Source organism: Anabrus simplex, chromosome 2 (genome assembly GCF_040414725.1).
Source record: "Anabrus simplex isolate iqAnaSimp1 chromosome 2, ASM4041472v1, whole genome shotgun sequence".
Classification (NCBI taxonomy): domain Eukaryota; kingdom Metazoa; phylum Arthropoda; class Insecta; order Orthoptera; family Tettigoniidae; genus Anabrus; species Anabrus simplex.
Window position 1 is genome coordinate 660,796,803 of NC_090266.1, and position 19,166 is coordinate 660,815,968.

The 19,166-nt window shown below is 39.6% G+C and overlaps 1 long non-coding RNA gene across 1 annotated transcript in view; it reads right to left on the minus strand.

Moving 5' to 3' along the window:
- Positions 1-16,712, minus strand: part of LOC137498547 (uncharacterized) — a 49,188-nt gene extending 32,476 nt beyond the window's left edge. Inside the window, exon 1 of the long non-coding RNA XR_011017826.1 lies at positions 12,735-16,712. This is a non-coding gene — a long non-coding RNA (uncharacterized lncRNA). The remainder of the gene's footprint in view (positions 1-12,734) is intronic.
- Positions 16,713-19,166: the final 2,454 nt, after the last annotated feature.

Genomic DNA, 19,166 nt, shown 5'->3' on the forward strand with positions numbered 1-19,166 from the left:
TGCGTTAGCATTCTACTTCATTACCACAACGTGGTACTTAGAAATTCTGAATGAGGGATGTAGAGCCACTCTCATCAGTAATTACGTACAGCACGGCTACAAGACCGGTTTGAACCAGTCTAAGTCAAGAGGTAGTATTAATCTAGATAGAAATGAAACTTCAGAGAATATTTTCAGTAAAGTTGGAAGGATTCTTAATTGAGTATCCTCTCCAAATAACCCAAGGTGGTTCTGCTAACTATGACTTAGGGCTTATCTCCAATATGGGATAGAGCATAATAGGGAGTGTTAGTTTTGAAGTCATCTTCCAATTAGTGGTGGATGCAATTTGCAAGGCAGGAATGGTACTTAGCTGCAGATGAAGAGATATCAAAGACGACCGATGAGGTTCCCGCTACAAGGATGGAAGCTTCCCAAGGACCAGCAGAACAAGACTAAATGGTGAGCAAGCGAGTTAAAGATATTGCAAGTTTTCGCGAAGTAGAGTCATTCAATTTTCTGTTAAATTCATTTTTTAATTTAAATTCAGTTCTCGTTAAACCGTCGTCATTTATATTAAATCTAATAAATAGTATTTTTCGAGTTCACTTTAATCAATCTGCCTTAATTAGCCTTTTGATTTTTAATTCTCCTGCTTAATGATTAGTGCACTATCACCTCACCCCTGTGATAAGAGTCTGTCCAAGCTTGATTATAAATTTTATCTTTAAGTCCTCAGCTTAAAGATTGGCGCCCTTTGCTTGCTTGGTTGCATTTCTCATTTGATGATTGTTCTCCGAGAGGGGAAGGCACAAGGCCATCATTATTAGCTATGTTGTCGATTGAAAAAGGATTGCTTCCAAAAATTAGATTACAGTCCTCTTTCTATGATGAAGTTATTGATAGTTTTGTAAAAAGAAGCCGCATAGTAGAGTTTGTTTTCAATTAGGAAGATCTAATAAATAGTTGCAATTTTTCTGTGTACATAGTTTGACGTTCACTTGTTTAAATTCTATAATCACTGGCGTGTCATGATTTGTTAATAATTGTTGTACCAGGAGGTACACCTCAATGCCGCACATTGAAAACTAGCGCCTAAATGTACTCCTCTACTGGTAAAACAGTAAAACTGAAACTACACCAACTTGTAACTTTAATCAGAAGGCGTCACCACTAAAATATTGAGTAATTTTGTTATTGTGAAGTTTCCTAAACTGACTGAATTTCTCCTAGTTTTGTTTGCTATATATGAAGAAGTTTGGACTTTTCTCCACAGACGACACTACCAAAAAACTATCATCATGCACCCTGGTGCAAAGTGAAAGAACATATATGTTTAAAGAAGTTTTGTATTTGTAGTTTTTTTTACTGATTGATGTTCATTTTTTTTGGGTTGGCAATATTTCCTTTTCCTTTCTGCCAGTTTTGAATCTGGCCAATGAAAAATTTCTGTAATTAATTTTCAACCTATCACAGGCTTCTTGTTCGATTCTGAGTGTAACTTTGAAATTGACCAATTAAATTGAGAGGGTGTGGCTGGTTTATTCTTGAATGATCTCGAACTTTCCCTGAGGGTTTATAAACTGCGGCTTTTCACGGCCAATTGATCGACGTCTACCTGAGTGTGTGTGTGCGTTAAGCAGGAGGCGGGCGGCCTGTTTCGTCGGCAGCTAGAACATCTTCAAGGTAATGGCCACATAACTTTATTCCTTCTTGCTACCTCCGCAGTTTAATCCGAGGGAAAGGTCCGAATCTTTATCTATGTAACCTACTTTTCTAAATGTAGATCATCTTCCAGCTAATGTAAAAATCTCATACAATCTTTAATTCTGAATCGGGGATAAAGAGTGATGTACCCTCTCGAGCTCCCCTTCATCTTGGTTTGAGGTGACTTTGTTTTGCGACGGTTTTCTGCCTGTAATGTGTTAAAGTAATTTCTATACGAGTCACCTCAGTAGTTTGGGAATAGCCCCTGTTTCATCGGCCTAGAGCCCCTTAGATTCTTTTTGGTGTTCATATTTAGGAATCCAAGTATACGCCTCCTTCATTTTGTGTTCGGGCCATTAATTTAACCTCTTATTCTTATTACATGAAGGCCCATTGGTTGGATATTTATTACAGCTGTAAAAATCAGTTCCATTTGTAAATGGTGGTTTGAGAGACCCCAGATTGATGTAATGTTGCCTTGAGTATGCAGTATGGAACTGAGAGCTTGTTAGCTCTTTTTCAAATTTTGTAATTGTAAAGAGTGCCTCTAGAAGGCTAGAAATTGTATTTCGGGAGCAAGTGCTCCATGAATTAGGGGATTTCTGCCCTTGAATAAATTTGAGCTCTTTGTAAACTTGAGCTGGGAGCGCTGAAATTGTGAAGCGAGGTGTTTGAAGCCCAGGATTAGTAAAAATCACTAAAATTTGGATCTGTCTTGTCTTGTTTCTAGTTTGTCATTGTACCTGATATATTATTGTGTTCACTCAGTGAAAGATTGTTAAGTTTGAAGTTTTAAAAGAAAAATATAACGTTTTAAAATTTTAATTCAATTCTTGATACTGTAGATATACCGAATCACCCCGGCACCTTCTTTAACCTTTTTCTGCTCCATGGGTATCCCCGTAACAATTATAAAATGTATCTGATTGTTTTTCTTTTGCCTTTCTTGAAGATGTGATGTAACGAGTTTGAATGCATGTTCATGTAACCGATGATTAAAATGTTCATGTGATTTAGCGATTATTCGGTTTATAAATTTTATTCATTCAGAACTATGCATGTCCTACCCCACCAACTTTCACGAATGGAAGAGCAAGCCTGACTTTCATGACAAGCATTCGCCCCTGACCAAATTAGTTTGATTTTACTGTCTGACAGGTGGAGGACGTCGGGTGTGTTAGTATGGATTAGTTAGGACATTTATGATGGTTAATAGGGCAGGAACATGGTCACTGCCGATTGAAGGTAGCATAGTGATGTTACAGTTCGTTGCTAGGTTAGGGGAGAGGATTAGAATGTCAGGGGTCATTTGTGATACAGGGCGGGTGGAGGAGGGGAATATAGGTACATCCAACAATTTACTATGTGCAATAAAGTCAGTTGTGCTTCCTTATATTATGCTAACATTGTCTATTTGTCGTTTTGATATAAAGTGAGAAATGTATTTCACTGTGTATAGCCATTTTAAAATTATATGCGTACAGACACTTACCTCTGTTTACTATCAAACTCGGACTTACGAAACAATTCATTAATGCTATGAACAATGAAGGTGAATGTTTCTAGTCTGTGTGTCATCGATTCACAGGCATCAGCAATGCCAGAATCAAAGAGGGTATCTTCACACGTCCAGATACCAGGAAGAAGTTCTCTGATATTGATTTCGAGGATTCAATGTGGGCAGAAGTTTGTTCGACATGGAAAGCATTCCGAAATGTAGTCAAAATCGTTCCTGGCAATACAGAGGATCCAGACTACAAACAAATGGTGGACAGAATGCCTGCTTCTTTCCAGGATTTAGACTGAAATATGAGCTTAAAGGTGCACATGTTCTCTTCATATGTGGATTAATTCCCTACCAACTCCAACATGCTGGCAGATTACTGCTGGTTATCGAAGAATGACACCTCGCAAGAGAAAAGGGACAAAACAAAGATTCTTAAAATAAGTCAAGATATACAATTGAAACCGTGGACTTGCCAGTTTACAACATATTACCAGGTTTATGAGTGACAAATTTCAGACCATTTGGCTCTATGTATACAGTTGATATGATATGCGTGACTGTCTTGTATATGCTTTTCAATATTGCAAAGAAACCTGATGTGATACAGGAAAACACACTTCAGTTCCATATTCAGCATGCCTGAATTAGAAAAGATCACTATTTCTATGTTATGCAATCACCAGATAGTTCCAATTCACAGGCTAGGTTTCAAACGGACTAACATTTAATTTAATCTGAAAAATGTTTTTTTTTTTGTTTTTGTTGGTGAGTGTAGATCAGGTTATTAAACATACCAGTATCTCTGTTAATAACAGTTTGGAAGCTGGAGTGTTCCACAAAACACAAAATTATTCAAGAATAAACGCAGTACCAGTCTGAAAGTTTGTACTGTACATAGCAAGGCAAGCAGTTACTGGCATTTTCAGCTGTCAGAGTATTTGGTAGAATTCTAGAATTCATTACGATAGGGCAACTGGTAAACATTTTTGAAACTGATAATCTTTTTAAGTTGTGAAGCTCTGGATGGTTCATGTTTGTGGGTTACTGTAGTCACGTCCTAGTTCGTGAACCATGGGCAACGGCTGAGTGGCCTAGTAAGTGGTCCTGAGAGTCGGGATACCAGTTGCTATGGAATGGGAGTAGGCATCTCGGACATATTCTGAGTCATGGCCCTCCTTGTGCTCAGGCGTCTAGGACTATACAATTCAACGGTGGTCCATAACCCGTTAGAGGAGAGATCCTCACTTGGACTATGTGCAAGTAGGGCAGCATCCTGCTTCATGAATTAACCGAGCTCAGAACACTTTAAGCAAGCCTCGGACCTATGGGAGTAATGGAGTCCCACTCCCATTTGACAGGCGAGAGACTCCTTGGAAACAACTTGGCGAACAAAATGGAATTCGATGGGGAGTTTTCAATATTAATGGGGCTTATGGAAGAAAGAAAGTAGAACTGGCTGAGTCAGCAAAGAGGATGCATCTGGATGTGCTAGGAGTAAGTGATATTCGGGTAAGGGGAGATAATGAGGAAGAGATAGGAGATTATAAAGTGTACTTGACAGGTGTTAGAAAGGGAAGGGCAGAGTCTGGGGTAGGGCTCTTTATCAGGAATACCATTGCACGCAGCATAGTTTCTGTTAGGCACGTAAATGAGCGAATGATGTGGGTAGATTTGTCAGTGGGAGGAATTAGGACAAGAATTGTGTCCGTGTATTCACCATGTGAGGGTGCAGATGAGGATGAAGTTGACAAGTTTTATGAAGCATTGAGTGACATCGTGGACAGGGTGAACAGCAAGGATAGAATAGTGCTAATGGGCGATTTCAATGCGAGAGTTGGGAATAGAACCGAAGGATACGAAAGGGTGATTGGTAAATGTGGGGAAGATAGGGAAGCTAATGGGAATGGGAAGCGTTTGCTGGACTTCTGTGCTAGTATGGGTTTAGCTGTTACGAATACATTCCTCAAGCATAAGGCTATTCACCGCTACACATGGGAGGCTAGGGGCACCAGATCCATAATAGACTATATCTTAACGGACTTTGAATTCAGGAAATCTGTTAGGAATGTACGAGTTTTTCGCGGATTTTTCGATGATACAGACCACTATCTGATCTGTAGTGAACTAAGAATCCCTAGGCCTAGGGTAGAGAAAGTGAAATCTGTCTGCAAACGAATAAGAGTAGAAAATCTCCAGGGCGAGGAAATTAGACAGAAGTACATGGATATGATTAGTGAGAAGTTTCGAACAGTAGACAGAAAGCAGGTTCAGGATGTAGAAAGTGAATGGATGGCATACAGGGTGCTGTAGTAGAAACAGCAAGGGAATGCCTAGGAACAACTGTGTGTAAAGATGGGAAAAGGCGAACATCTTGGTGGAATGCTGAAGTGAGAGCAGCCTGTAAACGCAAAAAGAAGGCTTATCAGAAATGGCTCCAAACAAGGGCCGCGGCAGACAGGGATTTGTACGTAGATGAAAGAAACAGAGCGAAACAAATAGTTGTTGAATCCAAAAAGAAGTCATGGGAAGATTTTGGTAATAACCTGGAAAGGCTAGGTCAAGCAGCGGGGGAAACCTTTCTGGACAGTAATAAAGAATCTTAGGAAGGGAGGGAAAAAGGAAATGAACAGTGTTTTGAGTAATTCAGGTGAACTCATAATAGATCCCAGGGAATCACTGGAGAGGTGGAGGGAATATTTTGAACATCTTCTTCATGTAAAAGGAAATCATCCTGGTGGTGTTGTGAACAGCCAAGCTCATGGGGAGGAGGAAAATGATGTTAGTGAAATTATGCTTGAGGAAGTGGAAAGGATAGTAAATAAACTCCATTGTCATAAGGCAGCAGGAATAGATGAAATTAGACCTGAAATGGTGAAGTATAGTGGGGAGGCAGGGAAGAAATGGCTTCATAGAGTAGTAAAATTAGCGTGGAGTGTTGGTAAGGTACCTTTAGATTGGACGAAAGCAGTAATTGCACCTATCTATAAGCAAGGGATCAGGAAGGATTGCAACAACTATCGAGATATCTCATTGATTAGTATACCAGGCAAAGTATTCACTGGCATCTTGGAAGGGAGGGTGCGATGAGTCGTTGAGAGGAAGTTGGACGAAAACCAGTGTGGTTTCAGACCACAGAGAGGCTGTCAGGATCAGATTTACAGTATGCGCCAGGTAATTGAAAAATGCTACGAGAGGAATAGGAAGTTGTGTTTATGTTTCGTATATCTAGAGAAAGCATATGACAGGGTAGAGAGGGAAAAGATGTTCGCCATACTGGGGGACTATGGCATTAAAGGTAGATTATTAAAATCAATCAAAGGCATTTATGTTGACAATTGGGCTTCAGTGAGAATTGATGGTAGAATGAGTTCTTGGTTCAGGGTACTTACAGGAGTTAGACAAGGCTGTAATCTTTCACCTTTGCTGTTCATAGTTTACATGGATCATCTGCTGAAAGGTATAAAATGGCAGGGAGGGATTCAGTTAGGTGGAAATGTAGTAAGCAGTTTGGCCTATGCTGACGACTTGGTCTTAATGGCAGACTGTACCGAAAGCCTGCAGTCTAATATCTTGGAACTTGAAAATAGGTGCAATGAGTATGGTATGAAAATTAGCCTCTCGAAGTCTAAATTGATGTCAGTAGGTAAGAAATTCAACAGAATTGAATGTCAGATTGGTGATACAAAGCTAGAACAGGTCAATAATTTCAAGTATTTAGGTTGTGTGTTCTCCCAGGATGGTAATATTCTAAGTGAGATTGAATCAAGGTGTAGTAAAGCTAATGCAGTGAGCTCGCAGTTGCGATCAGCAGTATTCTGTAAGAAGGAAGTCAGCTCCCAGACGAAACTATCTTTACATCGGTCAGTTTTCAGACCAACTTTGCTTTACGGGAGCGAAAGCTGGGTGGACTCAGGATATCTTATTCATAAGTTAGAAGTAACAGACATGAAAGTAGCAAGAATGATTGCTGGTACAAACAGGTGGGAACAATGGCAGGAGGGTACTCGGAATGAGGAGATAAAATCTAATTTAGGAATGAACTCGATGGATGAAGCTGTACGCCTAAACCGGCTTCGGTGGTGGGGTAATGTGAGGCGAATGGAGGAGGATAGGTTACCTAGGAGAATAATGGACTCTGTTATGGAGGGTAAGAGAAGTAGAGGGAGACCAAGACGACGATGTTTAGACTCGGTTTCTAACGATTTAAAGATAAGAGGTATAGAACTAAATGAAGCCACAACACTAGTTGCAAATCGAGGATTGTGGCGATGTTTAGTAAATTCTCAGAGGCTTGCAGACTGAATGCTGAAAGGCATAACAGTCTATAATGATAATGTATGTATGTATGTATGTATGTATGTATGTATGTATGTATGTATGTATGTATGAATGTGAAGCTCTGGATTTCAAATTGGAAAATCTACTATTAAAGCAATTGACTCTCTACTTGATGACATGTTCATCACTTTAGAAAACAAGAGGCTTCCTCAGATTATGTTATGTGATCTTAGCAAAGCTTTTGACTGTACGTCCCATTCAAATTTGATTAAAAAGTTACATTACTATAGAGTTATCTGGCTATGGAAATTGAGTAGACCGTACAGCCAGAAAGTCAACGCCAGGTGTTGGATGGTGGCAAATAATCTGACTTCCCAAGTGTGCCAACACCTTGGTGCAGATGAACTCATTTAGGAGGGGTGATGGTCCCTTCAGTGGAGTAAATGCCACTGGAAGCTATCTCATTCTGTCTCATGATGTAAAACTGAGGCAAAAAGAAAGGACACCTGACTCCGGGCAGAAAGCAGGAGATACGCTGCCAGAGTTGAGAAGCAGCACTCGATATGTTGGCATGTTCACCGGAAAAAAATTTGAACATTAGACATTCTAGAAAGGTGCAAAATGGGACATGGCAGCTGTGCAGGAAACATAGTGGAGTGGAGGCAAAGCCAGAAACAGGGGCTAAGGCTAAAAACTTTTACAATGGTGACACAATAATAAGAAATGGTGTAAGAATCATCCTCGCCAGTCATGTTCTTAGAAGGCTTATTTCAGTCACACGGATCACCGACCGTCACATGGCAGTGAAATTAGCCATGAATGATACCACCTGCCTGAAGGTGATTTCTTCATATGCACCACAGGCTTGCTGTGATGGAATCATAACCCAATATTCTGGGAGGACTACGATCACCTACTGCAGCAGATGCCACATGAAGAGAAAAGATTGCATTGGCTGATCTTATTGGTCACGTTTGACAGACTGGCTAGGATTATTCTGAATGTCATCGAGGCTTTGGTTAGGAATGAGGAATGACCAGGGATATGAGATCCTCCAGTTTGTGTCAGCATATAATCTAGCTGTACTCAACAGATACTTTCAGAAGAAGGAAGAGCACCTTATCACTTACAGAGGAAAGACTTTATCATTGGTACAAGACCAAGTGGAAGAGGGAGTCATATGTACGTAAACTGACTATAATCCCTTCACCAATGATCTGCTGAGACAGTTCATGGACTGCAAGGTCATCCCTGATTAGCCTCTGACATCTCAAAATGGGCTTTCGATTGGAGAGCTTTAGCTACGTTGTCCGTTAAACAACAGAATCGGACCAACTATGAAGATTAAAGCCCCATTCAGAATGCAAACGTAACGTAACGTAAACTTAAAATTAACTTTAACTTAGAATTTAGCAGCCATGTTATCTAATGTAGCCATTCACAATACGCCGTCGTAAACTTAACTGCGAGAACGTAAAATTAAGGGATTGCAAACTCCAAGCTCTTGCGGTTAATTTTACGTTAGGTTTAAGAACAAGCAAATCAGAGCAGACGTAAATATTGTACTTTGTGCTCGATATAAAATGACTTCTTTCGACGAAATACTTGTGTTCTCTTTCAAAATAATCTTTGTGCATATGTATGATAAAAAGAAAAAAAATTGTGAAAACGCTGTACTGAAAAAAAAAACGTGGAAATAAATATGCTGTTGCAATTAAATCTGACGGTAAATGGCGGGAGAAAAGCTCGCAGCGCTGGTGACCGAACGAGAGATAATCCCTGTCATAGAAAAAACAATGTCCCCCTATATATTTCTTAACATCATGACAGACTACTAGTTTACGAAAATTGCATCTGGGAGATAGTAGATTCGAATCCCACTATCGGCAGCCCTGAAAATGGTTTTCCGTGGTTTCCCATTTTCACACCAGGCAAATGCTGGGGCTGTACCTTAATTAAGGCCATGGGCGCTTCCTTCCAACTCCTCTGAATTTCCTATCCCATCGTCGCCATAAGACCTATCTGTGTCGGTGCGACGTAAAGCCCCTAGCAAAAAAAAAAAAAAGTTTACGAAAACTTTCTGAACCAAACATCTCATCGGTGTGATATAGCTAGGCGCATAGATGTCAGTAAAGAAGACCTTACACTTGTTTTTGTTAGGATAGGGGAATTAAATCGTCAGATAGTGTCAGACAGTTCAGGTTTCATCCACATGTACAAAATGAACTGATGAGGGTCATTTCTTACGCTAGATTACCAAAATCGCCCTGAAATAACCTTCTTTGATTCAAGGGATGAACCCAATTTCTGCACCGTTGTTTAGTTCGCCTTTTCATGTAAACTTACATAGCTCCCAGCAGCAAAGCAAGAGATGTCTGAAGTAATATGAATTCCTCTACCACGTTGTTTAATTCCATCGATATATTAAAATACCACACAAAACTGCGAGATAGCCTAAAACACGACTTCCATGCTAAATAACAGGGCAGTGTTTTGATTGGCTGCTGTGTACTCCTTACATCCATGTTACGTTCCTCCATTGTGAATACCACAAATTTTACGTTAATTTAACTGTTATGTTACGTCTTTAAGTTTACGGTTATGTTTGCATTGTGAATGGGGCCTAACTGGTTTATCTGTGAGATGAAGAGACAGCACAACAACTCATTGATGATATCTGGGCTTATATGGTCCAGGACGTGCAGAACAACGATAATGACACCCCAAATCAAATGTGGGAGAGATTCCAGAAGTATTGTGCCAGCAAGAGTTTTTAATGGCAGACTGAAAATATGACATCCAGGAGGCAATGAAGGGGAAAAATATTGTGTTTAGAGTGAAAAAGGTAAAGATAACTGGAATGGACAAGACCTATACATCTTGGATAAGTTATTACAACTAATGTTAATATTGAGCAAATGTCAAGCACTGAATCAGTGTTGGATGGATCAACTGGCGGTCACTTACTGGTGTTTCGCGTCATATGCCGATGCAGTGAAGTTAAAGGGCAAAGTGAACAATACCACTATCCGGCCTGCCCTAAGGTAAGCCTCCAAATGTTGGGCAAGGCACTAAAAACATGACCAGCGAATGCATGTAACAGAGATGGTGGACGTTGCTTAGGTTGGCAGGGGTAAAATAAAAAATAAATAAATAAATAAACTAGACTTCCTTAATCCCGAGGTGGTGCAGCTCTTTTCTCATACACCCCCAGCAGAGGTGAGCTGCATGTACCTTTCAAACCACATACCAGCCATTCTGCCATTTTTAAATATATGGCAGTACCAGGAATTGAACCCGGGCCTCCGAGGATGGCATCTATATTGCTAACAGATACGTACCGAGGCAGAGAGCAGGAGTCGCACTGCAAGACAACGTGCGCAGTGAGTAAGTGCGAGGATCTATCAAAGTTGTGCCCATCAGCTACAAGATGGAATCAAAACAGCTTTGCTGTTATGGTCACCCCAGCATAAGAAATGAATAATAGCATTTATTATAGAAAGCTGTAGCTATTGAAGAGAGGCAGAGTTCGTACTAAGCAAACTTGAAAGGAAGTGCTGAGGCTGCCTTACGGAAAAGTTAAGTGTCATTGGATAGGGTGGAAGAATGTTGGACATACTCCAAATCAGACGAGCTGAACACAAGCAAGCTTGGGAGTGTCCATTTTATCAGTACATATATGGGAGAAGGAGAGGAAGAAGAAGCAGAAGCATTAGGAGAAGCTAACCTGACATGGAATGAATGCATAAATCTTATCATCAGATTTGGTCAAATGTACTGTATTTATTAAGGGACCTTTAAAACTAAATTGAAGAAATAGCTGCTCTAACATCCTTTTTATTCAACAAACGAGTTTTTGAAATGGATTTAATCAGTACTTAATCATAGAATACTGTACATATTAAGTACAAATATTGTAGGTTATACATGTAGGCTACATTTTTATCATTATAAATACTAGGCCTTAATGGGACGATGTCTATTGCAAATTCTATGATCAGTGACAGGAGGATTTATTGATACCAACATAAAAACAACTAGAAATATTGTCGAATTTACGGTAACAACAAATCACCTGTTGGAAAATTTGTAAGATAGTATAACCTCAATTCATTCAACTACATGAAAGAAATTACGATTTCCACTTGGAGAATTGCAGTGGAATTTAACTGTAAAAGAGTACCACGAACAAACCAACAAACTTGCGCTCCCATCGGTTTGACTCGTATGGGCAGCAATTTAGCCGAAACACTTCAGGTATTACCAGTTCACATCATGCTTTCTCCAAGTAGAGAGTAGCAACTCAAAGCGTTCATGGTTATAAAGCCACTCCTTAATATCCGATATAGCGTACCGGTATATTCTTTTTAACTCTCAATGAATTAAAGAAATATTTTGTGAATTACTGCTATCCTAACCTAACTTAATGCAACTTTTCATTCAACCCCTGAAGGGGAAATCGGTGTGCTTAGAGGAAGATTTGGTATGGTGCAGAAGGTTTGTGGAGTAGGTGAACGATTGACAGGTGTAGCCTCTACTAGGAACTACTACTACTAAACGTTTTCAATTCTCCCCTGAAGGGGGAGGCGGGCCTCTTAGCCGGTTACACCGTCTCTCTGTCCGGGAGATTTGTTACGGCGAAGGTGAGGGGGTGGGCGGCCCTGGCCTATACTACGAACTGTCCCGGCATTCGCCTTAGTGCAGGAGAATGGAAAACCATTCTCAGGGCAGCCGACGGGTGGGATCCCGCCAACCGAATGCAGAGGCGTAGAGCCACGGTAGGGCCGTGGGCCCGTCCCGTGGCCACCTTTCCTCTGCTCGGGTGGCCGGTCAGAGTACAGAACTGCCGGACTACGGAGAAGCCGTGGCCTCTTAGGCGCCGGAGTCTGCACCCACCGACGTACTCTGCGATCGTTCCAACGACAATCGCATTTTTGAAAATTAATATTTTGGGGATAGGGATGGGAATTGAGACGAGTGTGGGTAACATGAACAATCAAAGTGATTAATCTTATTCAACATTGGGTATGCAATATTAGCTGGAGTCGGACATTATTGAAGACTATTTTATTTAGCAATTTAGTTCTTGCCTAATGTGTTGGCTCAATATAAATAATGTAATTTGCGTTACATATATGAGTGAGTAGCACACTATGTTCCAGCGAGATAACATCTTAATGATTTTTAACATGATATATTCCTACAGTTTCTTTGAATTTATTTATGTACACCAAATGGTATATAATAGTATGACTAAACGTACCTGTATAAGGAGAAAATATGTTAAGAATATAGTGATTGAAATCATCTCCTTATCGGGTGTGTTGCCAACACCATGCGTACAAATTGCTGCGATAACGTATAGAACTTCCCACAACGGGGAAAGTTTCCTATAATCTTTAACAACTTGGATACATTATGGAATCTTATAATTCTCCACGCATAGTCCTATGTAGTTATTTGCAGTAGATTATACTCCTGTACATTAAAGGTTATTGAGAAAACAGGTAATGGAAGGTACAATGACCAGATTAAGGGGGGAAAAAAAAATCAACAAGCTTGTACCAAATACACTGTATTTGCTTGTACCTCGTAATAAAATGGATAATAACAGGGGCTACAATGGTTGTTGTTTAAACATAAATAACAGTTAGGTCCAGACCGAGTTTACTTCGTTCAATTCTTATTTATAATGGAGAGGGTGATTCTATTTCTATAAGAAAGCGGTATCACAAATTACTCCCGTGCCTATTTTACTTGAAAAGCATATTTTAATTATTTGTGTGTTGGCAGTGCTTCCTTTTTGAAACTCGTCTCTATTGTTGTTTCAGCGTCAGATTTCTTTAAAGAACATCTGTTGAATAAGGAATGTAGTACTGAATACTGAAAATGTGAATGCAGATCATATAAAAGCCTCAAAAGCCCTTGCTTATCTAACTCATGACCTAACATAACCTCATTCTCTCGGTGAACCCTTCCCACTTACTTTATATATAGGAATGGAAAACGGATGAAGGAACGAAGAAGTAAAGCACAACATAATGTATATAGGTACTCAGTTTGATTTTGAATGTATGCACACATGTACGGCATATTCAAAAGAACGCGTAAGAAGCACGTAAATACATAAACACAAACACAGTTATATACTGGCAACTACTAGTTCAACACAAGAGAAATTGATGGTCATAATAATATTTCTTAACACTAAGAATGCCTATAATTCTGATTTCACTTCCTACACACAAAAATATAAACATGGAATGTAAGAAATTCATCGTATACAGCATCAAGTTACCTACTCACATCTCATACAATCACCAAATACTGTCGCATAACAGTATATAAGAAAAAGGCAACAAAAGCAAATGTTTGCCGTGTAACATCCAGAAGGTACAACAAAAAGGATCAGTGAAATGATACTTCGAAGTTCAAAATATTTTGTACCGGTACTATACGTAAGCTCAATCAAGTTGACAAATATCAAAACACAAGGCAAAACCTTAATTATGGTGATGATGGTGATGAGACAGGTTATACAGAAATGGTTTACATGGAAGTTAATTCAGAACCAGTGACCACAAATTACCCAGAAATGATTCACAGGGAAAATAATCCTGCGTTAGTGAAGACACAACACACATAAATGGTTTAAAGGGAAATTAATCTCGAGCCAGTGACTGCATTTTACATGGAAACTGTTTGCAGGGAATTGAATCCAATGCCAATGACCTCTTGTTAGAGAGGAGTGGTTTATGAGGAACTTAATCCTTTGCCAGTTACGACACTTTACACAGAAATGGTTTGCAGAGAACTTAATCCCACACTAGTGACCACATGTTACACAGAAACGATTTATGGCTAACTTAATCCAGCGTCACTGAACACACATTACACAGAAATGTTTTATACAGAAGTTAATCCCACGGCAGTGATCATACGTGACACTGTCATGGTTAACCTGGAACTTACAACTGTGCCAGTTACCAGACATTATTAAGAAAAGTTTCATTTGTATTTCCAGTCGGCCAGAAAGTGGACTTTCTTCATGGAGTGCCTTCGCCTTAGTTCAATCAAATTTTTGGCAAAGAGTCCAAATCACCGATCTCGATAGCTGCAGTCGCTTAAGTGCGGCCAGTATCCAGTATTCGGGAGATAGTAGGTTCGAACCCCACTGTCAGCAGCTCTGAAAATGGTTTTCCGTGGGTTCCCATTTTCACACCTTAATTAAGGCCATGGCCGCTTCCTTCCCACTCCTAGCCCTTTCCTGTCCCATCATCGCCATAAGACCTATCTGTGTTGGTGCGACGTAAAGCAACTAGCAAGAAAAGAGTCCAAATCTTACTCGCTAAATCCTGCACATTTCTTTTTATGGCCTATGTTTTCCCACATTTTCTGAAATTATCTCTTGCAGATCGTAAAGGTATTCATGCACTCTACTTGGGAAAGTAAGATGGTTTATTCCACCACCCATCTCACACAGCTCAATAACCTTTTTGTCCGAGCTCCTTTCCTCAATGCTACAGGTTAAAAAACCTTGACACCATGAGCATTCAAAGTCATGTAGTACCTGCTTCACAACAAAAGCGCGCGTGCGTGCGCATGCACACACATGCACTTGCACACACACCCGTACACACCTACACACACACTCACACGGAGGTGCCTGTCTGTAGACCTTCATATGATATTACTCTAATGTACTACTGTGGACTTTTAGGACAATTTGAATTTTCTACTAGTTAGTTGATTCATTGCAGGAATCATGGATTCTTCCACAGATTGCTCAGATTCTCCTCCAATGCTGAATGTGAGGCCCTCCCAAGAAAGTCTGAAGGTTGCTCAGAAATAAACCATTATCGTATTTGCAGTTTTCCCTTTCAGTTGTTGTGACCCCAATTCATGTAAAACTGCACTTTTCAGTACAGCTATGAAGTGAATGAAGTTTGGAGAATCATTGTTACCACATTTACCATTCACCACAGCAAACAAATTCTCCTGGGAATCTCGGTTCAAATGCCAAAGGTTCATGTACATGAAAGAAACCTTCAGTGAAGAACACAGTCTCTCCATTCCTGTAACAGTGCTAGTGTTTGAGTCATCAGTCCATAGTCTGGTTTGATGCAGCGTTCAATGTCACCCTATCCTGTGCTAACATTTTCATTTCTATGTAACTTGTTACATCCATCGTCTGCTCTAATCTGCTTGTCATATTCTTGCCTTGGTCTACTCCTACCATTCTTACCACCTACACTTCTCTCAGAAACCAGCTGAACATCTTCAATCTGTCCATTTCACCTTCAGCATTCTTCCATAACACCACATTTTAAAAGCTTCTATTGTCTTTCTTCTGGAGATATATTTTGTTCATGTTTCACCTCCATGCAATGCACTCTGCAGATGAATGTCTTCAGAAATATCTTTTTAAATCCTATATCAATGTTCACAGTGAGCAGATTACTTTTATTAAGAAAGGAATTCCTCGCTTGTGCTAGTCTGCATTTTATATCCTCCTTACTTCTGCCATCATTAGTTATAGGGTGCTTGTCAGAGACAGTAGAAACAACAAGAACCTCATGGTGAAATATGGTTCTCACAGCATACTGTATAAGGTTTACAAGCACTACTGCTCTTGTGCAGCCTTTAGAGAAGGAAAATAAAGCAGTTTTGTCCGATACCCTGAATCATGAATACAAGAGCATGAGCAGCACTCTGGTTGTTTGTATGTGGAGTACCATACTCCTGAAGTACAGTACCATAATCCTTATATCCTACAATATATCCCTTGTTGTCATCGTAGTAAAACCCAAGCTGCAGAGCCATCTCATCAAACATCAGGAGTCATCTTCTTGTAGCTTCTCCATGACACTCTTCAAGTGTTGAAGAAGAATTTCACTTAGGCCCCGCTGTAATGGGATGTTCATCAAGAGTCCATGTAAAGTCCTTTAACTGGGTAGAGTCATTAAGCACAGAAGAAAGCAGTACATTTTTGTTCTCCGATTCTACGCAGCCAAAGCTAAAGTTTTCTCTTCAGAAGTCCGTCTCTTTGTACGTGGCTGCCATGAAAAATTATGAAGATGACCCTGTATCATCTCCTGGAGACCCTTGCAATCGTCCCACAATTTGTTGAACCTCAGTGCCATTCTCCTGGACTTTTCACAGTACTCCTCTGCAGTCTTCACAAGCGATTCCTTGAGGAGTGTGTCTATGTCTCTATGGTAAAGACTTGACTTATGCAGCACTTGATATAGATGTTGATTCCCATAGGGAATCTGAAATATTTGTCCCGAATGAGTAAATTTATAATACCAATATAAATGGTCTGTTATTGGACATTATAAATTTTCTAGCTAACTCATTCCTGGTTGCCAGCGTTTTGCCCCTGTGTGCTAGGTTGGGCTCATCAGTTGGTACCTAGCACACCTACCAAGACGCACAGCTAGTGCATACAATGGAGGCATTCGTTTTCACGTTTTCATTTCCCGCCCAAGGGCGGGGCGGTTCCCCTAGTGAGTGACGCTCTCACTCGGGCCGGGAGAAGTGAAGAGAACTGGGAGGTGTGAGAATTGAGGAAGGTGGGTAATGCGATTTGGTATTAGGTGGAGAAGTGATTAGGGCTTCTTGGTTGAGAAGATGTGGGCTAGGAAGTAGTGAAAGTTCAAACTGGAGTTCCAATGTGTGAAAGGAGGAGGTGAAGCGTGGCTGAGATGTTGCATAATGAGGTGGTGAAAATTCGGAGTAGGTCAGCTGTTAGAGGTGATGGGATGAAGGAAGACGTTGGAGGAAGGGGTTGATTGACTGGTGGTGGAGGTCGATATAGGGTAGCAGTATCTTGATTTATAAATTTCATTTTTGTTCCGTATTGATAGCCACCAAATGTCATAAAAGAAATAAAAGTTCCACCTGATCAATACTTATTTATTATCACATGTATGATAGAATATCACGTGTATAATAGGACCGGTTTCGACCTCTTACAAGGTCATCCTCAGCTGCATTAGAATCTTATGTTTGCATTTTTGTGTTATGCCTCATTCTTGAAAGCTTTATGACATACTCTGAAATTTAACAACATTTTGTTGATTACACTTTTGCTAAGAGTTCTAATGTTACAACAGAGCTAAAATTATAACATGTTAAATACTCTTATTACATAATATAATGACCCAATGTATACATATAATTATAATAAAATGAGTTCATCTTTTTTCTTTTTCTAATGCGTAATGAGTATGTAGGAATAGTTTACCATAGGTATTTTCCTATTCAGTTTAAATAAACTCCATTCTTATAAATGTTTAGTCATGTATGAGGCGAGCTTTGTTGATACTTGTGAAGTGATTAATGTTATAGCAGTAAATTAGCAGTAAAATACGCTTACCAAATGAAATTATATACTGATAGTTCAAAGCAGGATTAAGTTCAAGTCACAACAACAAAATTAGAAAGATAAAGTGGTTGAGTTATACACAAAGTGTATCGGCTAAGCTTATACAAATTCAGGCTTGTAACTCGCATGTTCATCAGTCTATTTTTAAAACAACATAAGAATGTGCTGTCACTTGTTAATTTAGACTACAAACAGACATTTGTGTCTAAACATATCTTACAGTGTTTTAATATTCTAATGTGTTTATATGTTTGTATAATGGGCAAATTTCACATTATTTCAATGTAATACATCCTGCAAAACAAGGTAAGATTTATTATCAGCTGTTTTAGACTTTCAAAAATGCATTCAAGCACGTTTAACCATGTTTGCTAATATTTTAATGTAGATATATAATATGTTTTATTGAACTATCAGCATATAATTTCATTTGGTTAGCGTATTTTACTGCTTAACATTAATCACTTCACAAGTATCAACAAAGCGCGCCTCATACATGACTAAACATTTATAAGAATGGAGCTTATTTTAACTTAATAGGCAAACAACTATGGTAAACTATTCCTACATACTCTTTACGCATTAGAAAAAGAAAAAAGACAAACTCATTTTATTATAATTATATGTATACATTGGGTCATTGTATTATGTAATAAGAGTATTTAACATGTTATAATTTTAGGTATGTTGTAAAATAAGAACTCTTAGCAAAAGTGTAATCAACATAATGTTGTTAAATTTCAGAATATGTCATAAAGCTTTCAAATATGAGGCATAATACAAAAATGCAAACATAAGATTCTAATGCAGCTGAGGATGACGTTGTAGGAGGTCGAAACCGGTCCTATTATACATGTGATATTCTATCATACAAGTGATAGTAAATAAGTATTGATCAGGTGGAACTTTTCTTTCTTTTATGATAGGATAGCAGCACGGGGTCGATGACGTGAGGTGCGGGAAGGTTCCACAGTGAGTTGTTGACCATAGAGACGTGCGCCGTTGGTGATGAGGCATTGGATTTCCTCTTCTGTTTGCAGGTGAAGACGGACTAAGTATGTTGGTCCTGAGATATTCCAGACGGAGAAGGCTCGCCAGACAGGGATACCTTCGTGGTTGAGCTCGTGGATGACGTCGCGGTCAGGGGGATCCACGCCGCAGAGGACATAACTATACCTGATGATGCGGGCTGGTTGTAGCTGTGGCAATTGTTGTGAATTGTTGTGCGGCGTCTGCTTGAGGTGGTGGCTGTGATGCTGGTGGCGTTGTAGGGCTTACTTCAGCATTGGTTGGCAAGTGACTGAA